The sequence below is a fragment of the Mastigoproctus giganteus genome, chromosome 6 (assembly GCF_048544385.1).
Source record: "Mastigoproctus giganteus isolate SK-2022 chromosome 6, ASM4854438v1, whole genome shotgun sequence".
Lineage (NCBI taxonomy): Eukaryota > Metazoa > Arthropoda > Arachnida > Uropygi > Thelyphonidae > Mastigoproctus > Mastigoproctus giganteus.
The window spans coordinates 146,901,128-146,915,477 of NC_143580.1; the positions used below are offsets into that span (position 1 = coordinate 146,901,128).

The 14,350-nt window shown below is 36.5% G+C and overlaps 1 protein-coding gene across 1 annotated transcript in view; it reads right to left on the bottom strand.

The window, feature by feature from the left end:
* Positions 1–14,350, bottom strand: part of Naa20A (N-alpha-acetyltransferase 20 A) — a 166,786-nt gene that overhangs the window by 42,772 nt on the left and 109,664 nt on the right. The gene's annotated exons all lie outside the window — the stretch shown is intronic.

Sequence of the window (14,350 nt, forward strand, 5' to 3'; positions counted from 1 at the left end):
TAAGTTATCAAATGCAGACACTACGAATTACTGGAAACAGTGTCACTCAGATATAAAGGATGCAGAATTTGAATATGAGGCGTATAATGTGTGTGGAAATGACAGACAGGGAGGAGTTATGTTCTTAGTCAAGTAGCACAAAATCTAAGGCAGTGCATCGTTTGACATGGGTGACTAGTGCAATGTTAAGGTGGTTTGTCATGACATTGGGAAAACAAAAATAAGTGTAGGAGTGTTATGGGCCAAGTAACTGTGGTGAGTAAAATGAACAACCAAACAGACAAATTAAGCAGATCAGTAAGTCTCATAATAGGGTTTTTAACTTTCAAAATACAGACTGGAATGTGTGTGTTGGTCACTCACACAGTAATAAAGGTTTTGTGGATTTATTAGATGACTGGTTTTCTACACGAGTACATTAGAGAGGCAATGAGAGAAGGCAATACTCATTATCTGATAGCAGCAGTGACTCTTCATGCATTAACAACCTGCAAAAAATGAACATTAACAATCTAAAAGAACTCCTAATTGGCAGTGATCACAGTATACTGATGTGGAATTCAGTAAAAGATATAACTACAGTGGCCTCAGATAGTTTTTAAATTCCATTTAGTGGGACCAACTGATGATGTTACCAACAGCAAATCCTAAATGGGAAGTATTTGGGGAATTAATCATAGAATGTATGACTCTTTATACCAATTAAGAGATACCGTTTGAGGCTTAGACCCAAAAGGATGTCAGATGAACTGATCAGATTCATGGCAGAGAAAAAAAAATTCAAGGAATACATATAAAGTAACAGGTGATACAGAGTCCTACAGTATATAAAAACTAGCCCGCAATTAAGTCACAACTGAGGTTAGGCAAGCTAAGACTGAGGAGAAGTCTCTGGCAAATAATGTAAAGAAAAGCAACAAGGACTTCTTTACTTATGTAAACAGCAGAAGGAAGCAGATGAATCACACTGGAAAACCGAATAGATATCTGCATCTACATTCATGAGGAATCTTTTAGGGATAGAAATGCCAGAAGCGTATCATATTCTATCAGGGAACTAAATGATTTTGTGATAACTGAGAGGAATGTTAGGAAGAGAAAATGTTGAAGCTAAATGTAAAAATGGCAGATGGGTTGCATGGAATCTAACCAATTACATCAAGGGATGCAGCAAAAGAGGTAAGTAAACTCTTAGCCATAATTATGAGAGCATCACTGGGGAGGTCCCAGTGATGCTCATGAGCATTCAGGGGAGGTCCTTAGGAACTAGCGATGTGTGAATGTATTTCTAATTCAGAAAGTGTATCAGCGTGTGACATAAGTAATCACAGATGTGTTAGCTTGACTTCCGTTCTAAGAAATATAATGGCGTCACCAGATGAAGTAATGCAGTGCCATTTAGACAGGAATGCATTTTTATACTGCAGTCATAGCATGGATTTGTTAAGAGGAAGTCTTGTTTTACCAATCTAATTGGACACTACAGTCGAATCTCTATATATAGACCCTCCAGGGGAATGAGAAAAAGGGTCGCTATATCAGAAGCATGTTATATCGATTGTTCATAACCCCAACAAAAACAAGTAAAGGCTTGAATATTTAATGTAACTCTACTAATACAATGTAGTATAATCTTATTTATAATATGTACTACAGTATTAAATTAATAGAAGAAGAAGCATGCAAAACTTCACATGTATCATTCAAGGTGGTAAATCCTGCATGTTTGAAGCAGTTGTCAATCAATTTTTCGTCAGCTTCATTCCGTGCTTAAACAAATAAATAAATGCATTGCCTGCAGGATGTCTATTTTGCATTGAATTTTGCTTTCAAGACAAGCACAATTTTATTTAACAGCATCCTTTGGTAGTTTTTCTTAAAACACTGGATTACACTTTGATTGAGTAGCTGAAGAACTGACATCACATTTGGTGGTAGATATTTGACAGTGATTGCACTTGGTCATTTATTTGGCAATGAGGAGTGCAGTTAACCACAAACAATTTTTCTATTCTCACTCATCCTGTGATCTAAGTCTCTGACCCATTCTTCGTAGATTTGTGATGTCATCCATGACTTTTTGGTTTGCTCGATACATAGCAGTCATTAATGTCTTCAAAACTTTAAAGCATTGAGGCTTCTAGGGTTTACCAATGATTAAAGGAGGTTCTCTGTGCCAGTCATGTTTGCTGATAGGAGAACGGTAATCCTTTGTTTGGCCTTTTTTTTTGCCATCACATTTCTTGCTTTTAAATATAAGTGTTTTATCTGGTAGCAATTTAAGAGTCCAGTTTCATCAGCATTGAAGATGTCAATTGTGGTCGTATGTCACCAAAATATTTTTTAAACGATTTTTCTTAAAGTCCTTTGTAGTATCACTGTCCATGGCTACACTTTCGCACCACACTTTTCTGAAACCACCCATCTGAGCTTTTAAATTCTTCAATATCCATTCAATGTGTAAATAATTCTGCCTTGGCTTTTAAAAGATTACCATCTATGGGGACTTTTTCTGCATGCATCATCATTAGCCATTCCAAAATTACCTTTTCAAGATTTGGATACTTCGCCTTTCATACTTGAATTCTACCTAGTGCAGCAGCAGATTTCTCTAAACTTTCAATCTTTTTCCAATCTTTCAGAATAGTGAACAAAGTACTCTTAGGAATGCAGAACTGTTTGGCAATGTCAGTCAGAATGCACTCAGCTTACAAAATCCAAATTTTCTGCGATTGGCAAAGCCATCCACTTTCTTGGAACCATACCAATAAACATACATTGTAATTGACTTCTGGCTGATGTCCATTTGATTACCGCAGTGTAAGAAAAAGAGTGTGGGAAATGTTAAAAAATGATTTCTCACGGTTAGGCTGCAATTACTCAATATATTTGAAGTGTTCTATCATTTTTAAACATGAATATTGTAATAAGAAAGTGAAAATTCGGATTAGGAGGTAGAAATTTATGGTCGTTATAGAGAAATCGTTTTATTTTCAAGGTTGTTATACTGAATGTAAATTAATGAGAAACTGGCCGGAACCAACCACATAGGGCATTATAACATGCAAGACGTTAAAAAGAGGGCTGCTATAAAGAGCTTCGGCTGTATAACACAGTGACAAAGGAAATGGATGCAAAAATATTTTTGACATCATATAGTTAGATTTCAGAAAAGCTTTTGCTTTTTTGAAGCTGCTGTAAATCGGGCGAGCGTGACATTAGGGGTTATTTGTATGGATAAAGGTATGGTTGGGTGGGAGAAGAGAAAGGGTGGTTATCAATGGGCACTCTTCCTCTTGGACTACTACGTGTAGTGTTCCCAAGGTTCAGTGTTAGGTCCATTGTTGTTTTCTATATTTATTAATGATATTGAAGAAGGTATATGGTCTGTGTGGTTGGTATTTCTGAAACTCCTCATTGCAAATTAGTTTTTGAAATAATTTTTTTTTTTTTTGTTTTTTTTTTTTTTTATTCAATATACTAAGCTGTAGTTAATACATAGTTTGAATTCTTATAATCTAAAGCTACAGCTTCAGATAGCCTTTGTTATCAATATTTCAGCAAGAACTTTGTAACTTTTGTTCGGTAGCTTCAATTTAATTTCTCAAGCTTTGTCCACAGTTTAACTTCTGTAATATTTTGTTAATTTAAATTTCATCTATTGTAAATTTAAATTTCATCTATTGTAAATTTAAATTTCATCTATTGTAAATTTAAATTTTGTAATCTTTCTAAAGTTCAAATTTTACCTAAATGATGGTTACTACAAGATCCACTTATAATACAAAGCCCAAGGACATTGTGACTCAGACAAATGCCTGTGGGCATTTCTGGTGTGAGTTAAAAGTCTGTTGTTTACATAGGCTATGGCATGTATTCTAAGGTTGGTCTAGTAGACCAATCTAGCTCAACTAATGATTCTTTTCTTTTCACCCGATCTAAGGAGTGTACAGATCTCAAATCAGAACTTGGCGCATTACGTGAAGAATTTGATTCACTGAAAAAAATTAGTGCTTGCCCTAGAAAAATGTAACTGGGAGCTCATCAGGGACTCGAGTATCTCGTGACCTACCAAGTGATGCAACCCCGATTTGGGTCCCAGAAAAGAAACATTCAAGCGCAAAATGATCTGATTGAATGTGATCTAGTTTTATTGGGAGACTATTGTCAGGGAAACGAGTAATATTTTTTGTAATAAAGATAGGTGGACCAGAACCAGGGTGTGTTTGCTGGGAGCAACAATTGATGATGATACCAAAAGACTGTCAGATATCAGTGGGGACTAACGACATTAAATAAACATGACCTGACCATTTTTTGGATAAATATAGGACCATACTGAAAAAATGCTGCATGTTAGGTCAGAATATTTAAGTGTCTGCAAGTCTGCCCAGACATAATAGGAGGGATTATATGCTGCAAACCTTGTAGATTAACTCAAGACTTGAGGAAATCTGCAAGGCTCTATACTTCGCAACAGCATTGTGAGTCAACGTTGGCTTCTATGGGAGAGGTGAAGTTTGGTTGTATCGCTACACAAGACAATATAGTTAGAAGAGCTTTTGTATCTGCTCAGGTGATTTGAAATAAATAATACTACATTCATAAATATTTGATCAGGTAAAACCTTATAAATACCAAATCATAAGAAAAGTTTTGAATACAACATGAGCAATGCTGTATGAAAATTATAGAAATATAATTTGCATAGAAATGATTGATGTTAATTTTGTTAATTATATATTCATTCTTCACATGGCAACTAGTTCTTCAAATCACGCGTTCAAAGTTTTCACCAAAGGTGCTAAATTATCACAATCGAGCAAAGAAAATTATCAATGTTTATTTAAAACTCAGTGTCAATCACCCCACTGACTGTTCATACATGATATGATTTTAAATCTTGATGTTAAAATATACAGCATGCATAGAGGCTTATTACACACATACATGCTTAAATTTATATACGCTGTAAATATATTGACTGATACACGCTATACATAATTAAATTTATATACGCCATCATAAATATACAGTCGGACCTCTATATAACAAAATCGATCATTCCCTTGAAAAAATTTGTTAAACAGAAATTTCGTTATGAAGAAATATGACCTTTTCAACAATGAAAATTACTGTAATTCAACGTTCAGAAAAATAGCAAAAGATGGGAAATAAATCAGAAATAATTGGGAATGAATAAATTTTTTAACATTTTCAAACAATTAATTTATTAATAATATATACATAACAAGAACTGACTACTTAGACGATTTGCACAAGACATTAGTACACGTTTAAGAATTATATAGTAAAATATTTGGTTATTTTTTGTTGTACACTGTTCATAAAAATGTTTTTAAACACAAATATATTTTCTGTTACATTTTCTTCCCACTGAAGGCCTCGATGCAAAGTTTCAAATGCTGCCAACATTTCTTGTTTGGAAGGTTTAATATTGACCTCATTTTCATTCAACTCATCATCGATATTGTTACTAGTTCTTTAAATATGCTCCAAAATGTTGGTTATTGTTATTGTTGTTATTTTTTGGAGCATTAGCAACTAAGGCCATATTGCTCCGGTACGGTGGTCATTCCCTGACCTTTCCGCATGCTCCGTATTTGGTGGTGACAGGCTCGAACCCCGGTCTAATCAAGAGGCGTGTGCTACGCACTGCTGCTGCTCCTTCCCACCTGGCTACGGAGGCGCCCAAAATGTTGGAGTCACTCAGATATTCAGTTACTATGACATCATTATCAACTTCTAAAAATTTGCCAAGAACAATTTCTCCATTGATCAAACTTTGCTTGGAACTTTTCCTAAGATTGCACAATGTCTTGTAGTAGTTATCCCTCTTATCGCTGTTAATTAGTGTTTTAGCAAAACCTGCTTTTACAAAACAATTCTTAATTGTTTTTTCCATCACATCCTGACTCCATACTTTTGCCAATTCTGATATGCACATCCACAAATCTATAACAGAATCTATAGGTAGATTGGTTGGTTGGTTTGTATTCTCAGTATAATTTCTTTTTTTTTTTTTTTTTTTTTTTAGTATGCGCCTTCAGTAGTGTATTTTCAAATCCAGGGCCCACTCGTTGCAGTTTAGACGGGGTATTCAGAGGGAAGAAAACAAGCTTCACACTTGTAAGTTTCAAAATTTCTGAGTGAAGGTGAGCAGGGCAGTTGTCAACAATTAACATGATTTTTCAGATTTCTTTCGTCATCTTTCTATTGAAACTTAAAATCCACTGCTCAAAAATTTCACTTTTCATCCAAGATATTTTGTTGTAGCCCAACTCTAACAACTTTAATGCTTTGAAACATCAGAGTTGTTTACTTTTGCCTATTACCAAAAGCTTCAATTTTTCCTTACCAACCATATTTGCACCAACCAAGACTAAATTCTGTCCTTACTATTTTTACCACCTAAACATTAATCAACTTTAACAGTCAGTTAATGGCAAACTTTTGAAAAATAGACGTTTCATCAACATTGAATATGTCTTTGGGCTCATAATCTTCGAAATTTTTTTTTTCAAAACTGTTTCTTTCCAATGGGTATAGTCTTCTTATTGCAACTCCACTTTCATCAGAAATAACTTTTGAGTAAGCCATGGCACTCCTTAAATTTGTCCAGCCAACCAGAACTCGCTTGGTATGTTTTATGTCCCAGAAAAGATGCATACTCCATAGCCTTTTCTTTTATTAATGGACCTGATATCGACAAATTTTAGTCTCGAATCATCTTCAACCACATTAAAAGTTGCTTCACTTCATCTTCACACAGGCATAATTTTTCCTGTGTGAAGATGTAGATGAAGATATTTCTGACTGGGTCCTGTTTCCTCAAATATTTGTAAATCAAAACATGGTTTTTCAGAATGGTTAACATGCTACTTGCAGGAATACCAAATTTTAAAGCAATTTCTTTTTTTTAACACCCCAATCTACACTATTAAGCACTTCCACTGTTTCACACAACATTTAAGGATTTCCTCTTAGACTATGAGGGACCACTTGTACCTACTGTACACAGAAACAGGTTAAATTTAGTGAAAGTGTGGATGACTCATTTTTGTGAAACAACAGATGAATTTCTGGGATAAACATCAGCTTTATTGGCTAAAGGTCAGAGGTGCGAACAATGCGTACCGAGGTCTCTCGAAATCAGTTCGTAACATGGAAATTTTCTTCGTTATATGGAAACTATTTTCAATGTAATGACCAAGGGAAAATCAAAAAAGTTTGCTATATGGAAGTTCATTAAAGAGAGGTCTGAGTGTATTTCCATTTGAAAAATCCAGTCAAAGAGATCTGAATAGTCTACCCTTTTCTGCATGGAAGTCTACCCTTTTCTACCCTTTTCTGCGCTTGTCATGGAAGGTTTCATGGTTTGCTTTTAATTTATATGCTTATAAATTGAATAAATTTATCAATTTATAAATTGATATGCTTACAAAAGTGAAAAATGTACCGTTTTGCAGTGTGTTAGTGTAAACAGACTTTTTCGAGTGTGTTAGCACTACCCTTTTCTACCCTTTTCTGCGCTTGTCATGGAAGGTTTCATGGTTTGCTTTTAATTTATATGCTTATAAATTGAATAAATTTATCAATTTATAAATTGATATGCTTACAAAAGTGAAAAATGTACCGTTTTGCAGTGTGTTAGTGTAAACAGACTTTTTCGAGTGTGTTAGCGGAAGAAAGTGACTTTATTGTGGACAAGTTCTTTTCTAACCCCCACAAAAATATGGCTACGAATAACAAGGGAATTGTGAAAAGATAAAAGAAGGTGACGACATTACCGAATAAAATTCAGTTATTAGACAAAATTTTTAATGGTGAAAGTGTTTTATCAGTGGCAAAACATTATAAAATCAATAAGTCAATGGTTCAATCAATCAAGAAATCGGAAGAAAAAATCCGCTGTAGTGTCAGTGAAAACGCGCTAATTGCTTCAAAAATTTGCTCTGTAACTAGTGATGTTAAACTAGAAAAAATGGAAAAGGCTTTAAATCTGTGGATAGAAGACCGAACTCAAAATAAAATCCGCTTAAGTTCACTCCTCGTTCGTGAAAAGGCAAAACTCCTTTATCAACACTTTAGCGAAACTGGTGATAGCACTGGCGGGATAAGTTTTTTTAGCTAGCAAAGGTGCTGGTTTGAAAGATTTGTTTGAAATTTCTAATAAATATTACATTTAATATTAAATTGTTTCTTATTTTCATTTCGATGCCATATGCTTGCATTTCACTATGTACATAATATGTCTATGTACATAGTCATATTATGAAAGTATATATAATATATACATAGACAAAATTTTAGACTAGTTTTTCTTATATATTTCATACTTTGGAACGGAACCCCTTTAATTACTATGGGATCCATAACTCAGTATTCGTGTTTTTGGTATTCGCGGCTATTCCTGCTATTCGCAGTATTGCGTTTCTCAGAAACGCATCCCCCGCGAATAGCAGGGGTTTACTGTACTTAGCGTTAACTCAGTCTACAGTGACTTCAGGAATGTTCTCAATAAAATGGATGAATTCAAACTCCTATAAAAACATCTCTTTACATCTAAACAAACTCTGTTGTCCTCCTTTGTGCCCTCTCATGCAAGTTGAGATCTTACCTGAAATGTGGCTTCCAGACCTGTAACACAATATTCAAGATGTGGTCTAACCACTGATTTGTACAGTGGGATAATAACCACTTTTTCCCTACTAGCAAAATTCCTGTATAATCATTAACAGTACTAAATGCACTATCCTAGTAGCCTTACTATGCTGTTCAAAAAACTTTACACCAGGTAGTACTACAACCCTCAGGTCTCTTTCATCTTCAAACACAGTTGGGTGTGCTACTCCCAGTGGATAATTTAGCTTTGTATTACTATGATTCAGATGAAAAACCTTACAATTACTAGAATTAAATGTTTAATTGCTTTTTTTTAGACCACTAGTATCATGTCTTGTATAAAGCTTTGTAACAGTGATATTCCTAGATTCTTCTTATTAACAATCCTGCCCAACTTAATATCATCAGCAAATTGATATGAAATTTATGACAGCATTAATCAAGCAGCAGCAAAGTTTTACATCAGGCACATACACCTAATTCTGTTTTTACATGATAGATATGTTCCTGAAAACATGTAAAAAAATTTCGTGTAAAAAAAGACATTGTATTTATGGAAGAAAAGAAGATTGGTTCCAGATCTAAAAAATCAGTAAAAATAATTTAAAAAAAAAAACACAAAAATATTCATTTTAAATTTATTATTTTATTTCAACAAAATACAAATGTACTAATATGTAATTAAAATATATTAAAGTAAATTTGTATGCATATGAAATGAAAAAAATTCTTCATGAACAAAAAAAATCTGTTTTACACATAACAAGCTTTTATTCATTTTCACTTTCTGATAATAAATGGCGCATATGTTTGCGTACGACTGGAATATCACTGCTATCACTAGAAATGTTGTGGATATCGTCTTCTTCCTCTATTAATGAAATTCTTTCTGTGATCTCTTGAGCAAAATCAGCACAAGTCTTTTCTGGAGCTGATGTTTCACGAATGAATTCAGTTATTAATCGTTGTGTTCATGTTTTGGTTAGGCCATTATATAATTCTCTGTAAGAGGCTGTCAACAACTTCAGTTCACGTTGAAACTTCCCAGCACGTTCCTCATTAGGGTCATGTTTGACAAAATGATTACCTAATTTTCTGACCAGTTCCAGACCTTTCATTAAATCTGCATTTAGAACAGGATCATTTTCTTCATTATCACTACATTCTGTGGGATAAGGAATCCCAAGGACAACCTCTAATATTTCATCTTCGCTTAGGGCTTTGTCGGTTAACAATTCATCAATATCTTCAAACGATAGATCATCGAATTCTTCTCCACCGATTTTGTGTGCCATTGTAATGATGTTGGGAAATTCGGTCGTATTAGGGATGATGGGATCTTTGCTTTTTACACATGTGGCCAAACCGCTTTCCAACATACATTTAAAGTTGCTGGTTTTAATTCAGTTAACGCTAATCCAACTTGATTGATATAATCCATAATTGAGAATTTCTTCCACACATCAATGACTGCTAGTTTGGTTTGGTTTGGGTTTTATTGGCGCATCAGCAACTGAGGCTATAATGTGCCAAATACCGGTCATACGTAAAAAGTTAAAACATTCAGTGACCTAAGTAGTTCGGCCACCATGTCCAGATATATAAAAAATAAATCAATAAACAGATATCAATAACATAAATTTTAAATACAATTAAAAACTTTTATTGATTTAAAATAGCTAAAAACAGCAGACACGTTGTCATTGTCGGATAAAATCTGACGGAGCGTATAGGGCTCAGTCAGATGATTAAAAGCGGTAAAACGGGTGCTGCTAAAATCTGGACAGTCAATTAAAAGGTGTCTGATCGTTAAAATTGTGCCACAGGACACACACATAGGAGGGTCATCAGCCCTCAGCAGAAACGAATGAGTTAAATGACTGTGTCCTATGCGGGTCCGGGCAAGAACAACTTCCTCCTTACGATTTCTGCGCAGACTAGACTGCCACGTTTCAATTACAGGCTTTACATGATATAATTTATTCGCAGTCTGTCTATTCCACGAATCCTGCCATTGGGAGTGTATCTTCTCGTGTATTGTTTGCCTGTAGTCTGTATAGGGGACTGACAGGCAGCGGTTATTATTGGGAATTGCTGATTTGGCTGCGGCGTCAGCCAAATCATTTCCCGTAATCCCAATGTGGCTGGGAATCCAGCAGAAGCAGATATCATATTCACGTCCATGGAGGAAGTGAATCTTCTGCTGAATACTAGACAGAACTGGATGAGGATTATATCTCAGAGATATTAAAGCCTGTAACATGCTAAGAGAGTCGGAATATAAAATGAACCGTTGGTATTGGCATTTACTAATGTGATCCAAGGCTAACTCTACAGCGTGCAGCTCTGCAGTAAATATGCTGCATTCAGAGGGAATCTGCTCTGATATAGTGCTGTCTGTAAAGACAGCAGCAGATCCCACATATGAGTCCGACTTTGAACCGTCTGTGTAGACTGGCGTGAAGTTGGAATATTCAGTTCGGTGTGCTGAATGAAGCTGCAGGTAGACACATGACGGAGTGTCCGACTTTCCCCAATTTCTAAGAGACAAGTCACATGCCGGGACACGAGCATGCCAGGGTGGAAAGGGTTGCTTTGATGTTTGGGCAACCTTGTCTACCTTGATATTAAGTTCTTTGAGTAGCTCTTGGAGACGAATACCAAAAGGACGATTGGCAGTCTTACGGGTATTGTATAAATTTTCCCATCGTGGCTCAAAAATGAATGGCCACGAAGGATGGTCTGGCAGGGATTTCAGTTTTAAAGCGTACTTTAAAGACAACTGCTTACGCCAAAGCAATAACGATGGTTCGTTTGCTTCGACATATAAGCTCTGGACAGGATATGTGTGATACGCTCCAGTAGCAATACGTAGGGCCTGATGATGGACAGGGTCCAGCCATCGAAGGACACTGTTTCTGGCTGAGGAATATACCTGGGACCCATAATCAACTTTGGATAGGCAGGGTGCTCTCCTTGGCAATTTATACAGATCAATTTGGAAGCTGAACATTAATTGCTCTCGTGATCTTTCAAACCACATCGAGCACAGGCAGGGTTACCATGACAAGCCGTTTGTGAATGGCCGTATTTTTGGCATTTAAAACACCTCAGTGGGTTTGGGATGTAAAGCCTCACTGGGCAGTTTAAGTAGCCTGCCTTGATGAAACTTGGACGCCGTGGGGTGTTAAATGTTATGATGAGAACTCGGGTAGGGACGAGATTCCCATCCTTCCGCATTGATATTCTCTTGACAGCCATCACTCCTTGGTCTTTTAGTTCAGAGCAGATCTCTTCTTCAGAGATATGAAGAAGATCCCACTCTGAAATGACTCCTCGTGAAGAGTTCAAAGTTTTGTGGGGTGTTACACTGATCGGTATTCCCCCTATGGATGTCGCATTCAGGATTCATTCTGCTTGCTTTGCACTTGAAGCTTCGATTAAAAGATCGCCAGAACGCAGCCGTTTTACAGATTTTGGTGATCCTGCCAGCCCTTCTAATCCTTTCTGGATAAAGAAGGGTGACATCTTCCCAATTGACTGCTCTCCGGTAGAATGGAGAATGAGGAAAAGCGGTGTTATAGATGGTGTTTTATCCTCAGTTCTGGCTCTTTTTGCAGAATTGCTCTCACTCTCATCTGATCGATTAGGTAGGGGCCTTGTTGGGGCCCCAGAAGAAGGATTTAAATTACTCATAAGAGTAAAGAAAAAGTGTCTGATGCCTAAGTACCTCACCCACCACGGAGCCCTACGAGGGGACGCCCACTCGTGAACTAGCAGGTACTGCTTACACGAATGGGACGCCGAGTTCGCTTAGAACACCATACCCACTTTACCAATAAGTCTTTATCCCGTCCCAGGACCAAAGGGAGGGAGACTTATTGGAACGCAGTTGACCCTAGCAGTAAAAAAAACCACCCGCCGATTGATCCCAGTCGGGCCGGTCTGAGACCACCCATCTTGTCGAAGCAGGGGCCAAAGTGGTGTATTAAGGCTGGGCCCCTCAACCACCAGGATCCCCCTTTCCGCATTCCACAGGTCGCAGCGCACGGCTGCACACGCCGGATTCCAAAGATGTAACCCTGGAACCAAGGTATGGGCGTTAGATCCCAGTGATGCTAGTCTGGAAGTCCAGCAGCGTCACTGGGAGGTCCCCTCACCACGTACAGGTGCCCACATCGAGGGGAATGACTGCTAGTGTTTCATCATTCAGTTTGTCCAAAATGTGTTGGAATGTTCGTTTTACGTAGAATGTTTTAATTGTCGCAACCTTGGTCTAGCGATTGTATCAAAGATGTAGTATTAGGTGGCAGAAATAAAATTTGTACGTTTGGGTGTTCCAAGACAAGATGGCTGGGTGCATTGTCAAGAATCAGAAGAACTTTAAATTCAAGACCTTTCAAATTCATATAACGTCTGACTTCTGGGATGAAACATTTGTTGAACCATTCTGTAAAGATAGCAGTGGTCACCCAGACCTTGTTTGCCATCCAGTGAACAGGCAGTTTATTGATATCTACACCTTTCATTGAACGTGGGTTCAGGACTCAATTTACCAGCAGTGGTTTCAACATACGATCTCCTGAAGCATTGGAGGAAAATAATAAGGTCACACGATCCTTAGCTACCTTAAAACCACCAGCAGTTTTCTGCGATTTGGCTACATATGTTCTGTTCGGCATTCGTTTCCAGAAGAAACCAGTTTCATCTGCATTCCACACTTGATCAGGAGTGTATCCTCCATCTTCAATAATTTTTGCAAGTTCCTGCAGGAATACTTGAGCAGCCGATTCATCTGCGGATGCAGTTTCACCTTTAATTTTTATATTATGAAGAGCATTCCTTTTAAGAAACCCTGTCATTCAACCTGTACTCGCAGAAAATTCATACTTTCTGTTTAACTGAGATGAAGTGCTTGGCTCCTTTTCTTTAATCTGTCTGTAAATTCTTAGTGCTATTTGCTTGATGGTATTTCCATCTACTGGTACTCTTTTATGTGACTGATCTTCTATCCATATTACCAAAGCCTTTTCCATTTTTTCCTTGACAATATATCTTGTATATGATGATGAATTAACACTTACTTTTGTTCCAGAACATACCAACTTCCTAATTGCAGCTTCATTTTTCTTAATAGTTCATACGGTAGCTTCATGTACACCAAAACGCTTTCCTACAGACGTAGCCCCTTGTCCAGTTGCAAGACAATCTAAAATTTAAATTTTAAGTTCCAAAGAAATCGCTTTCCTTTTCATTTTGGTAATAGGCGAATTATTCGACATTATATAAGGGCTACTGAAAAATATCTCAGTTATAATTAATAAAAAAAAGATATGAAAAATTTGTAAACTTACAATTTATTGACTATCAACAAAATAAATTTATATGCACAAATTTCACTAAAGATTCTTTCACTTTGAAATAGAGCTTACTACTAAATGTCTTCCGAAGGTAGAATGCACGAATGCGGTAGATGTGCACCAAATTCAATATTCATTGAATTTGGTGCACATCTACCGATGATTTGTAGATAATTGATTCATTGATAATTGATGATTCATAGATACCTAGACGTACACATTAGTAAACAAAAGCACACGTTTCAAAACACACACACTAGTTGTTATCCAATCTATTGGTGCGTGTAATATACAAATGATACTAATATGCCACAAATTAAAAAAAAATTTTCTTAGAATTTAGG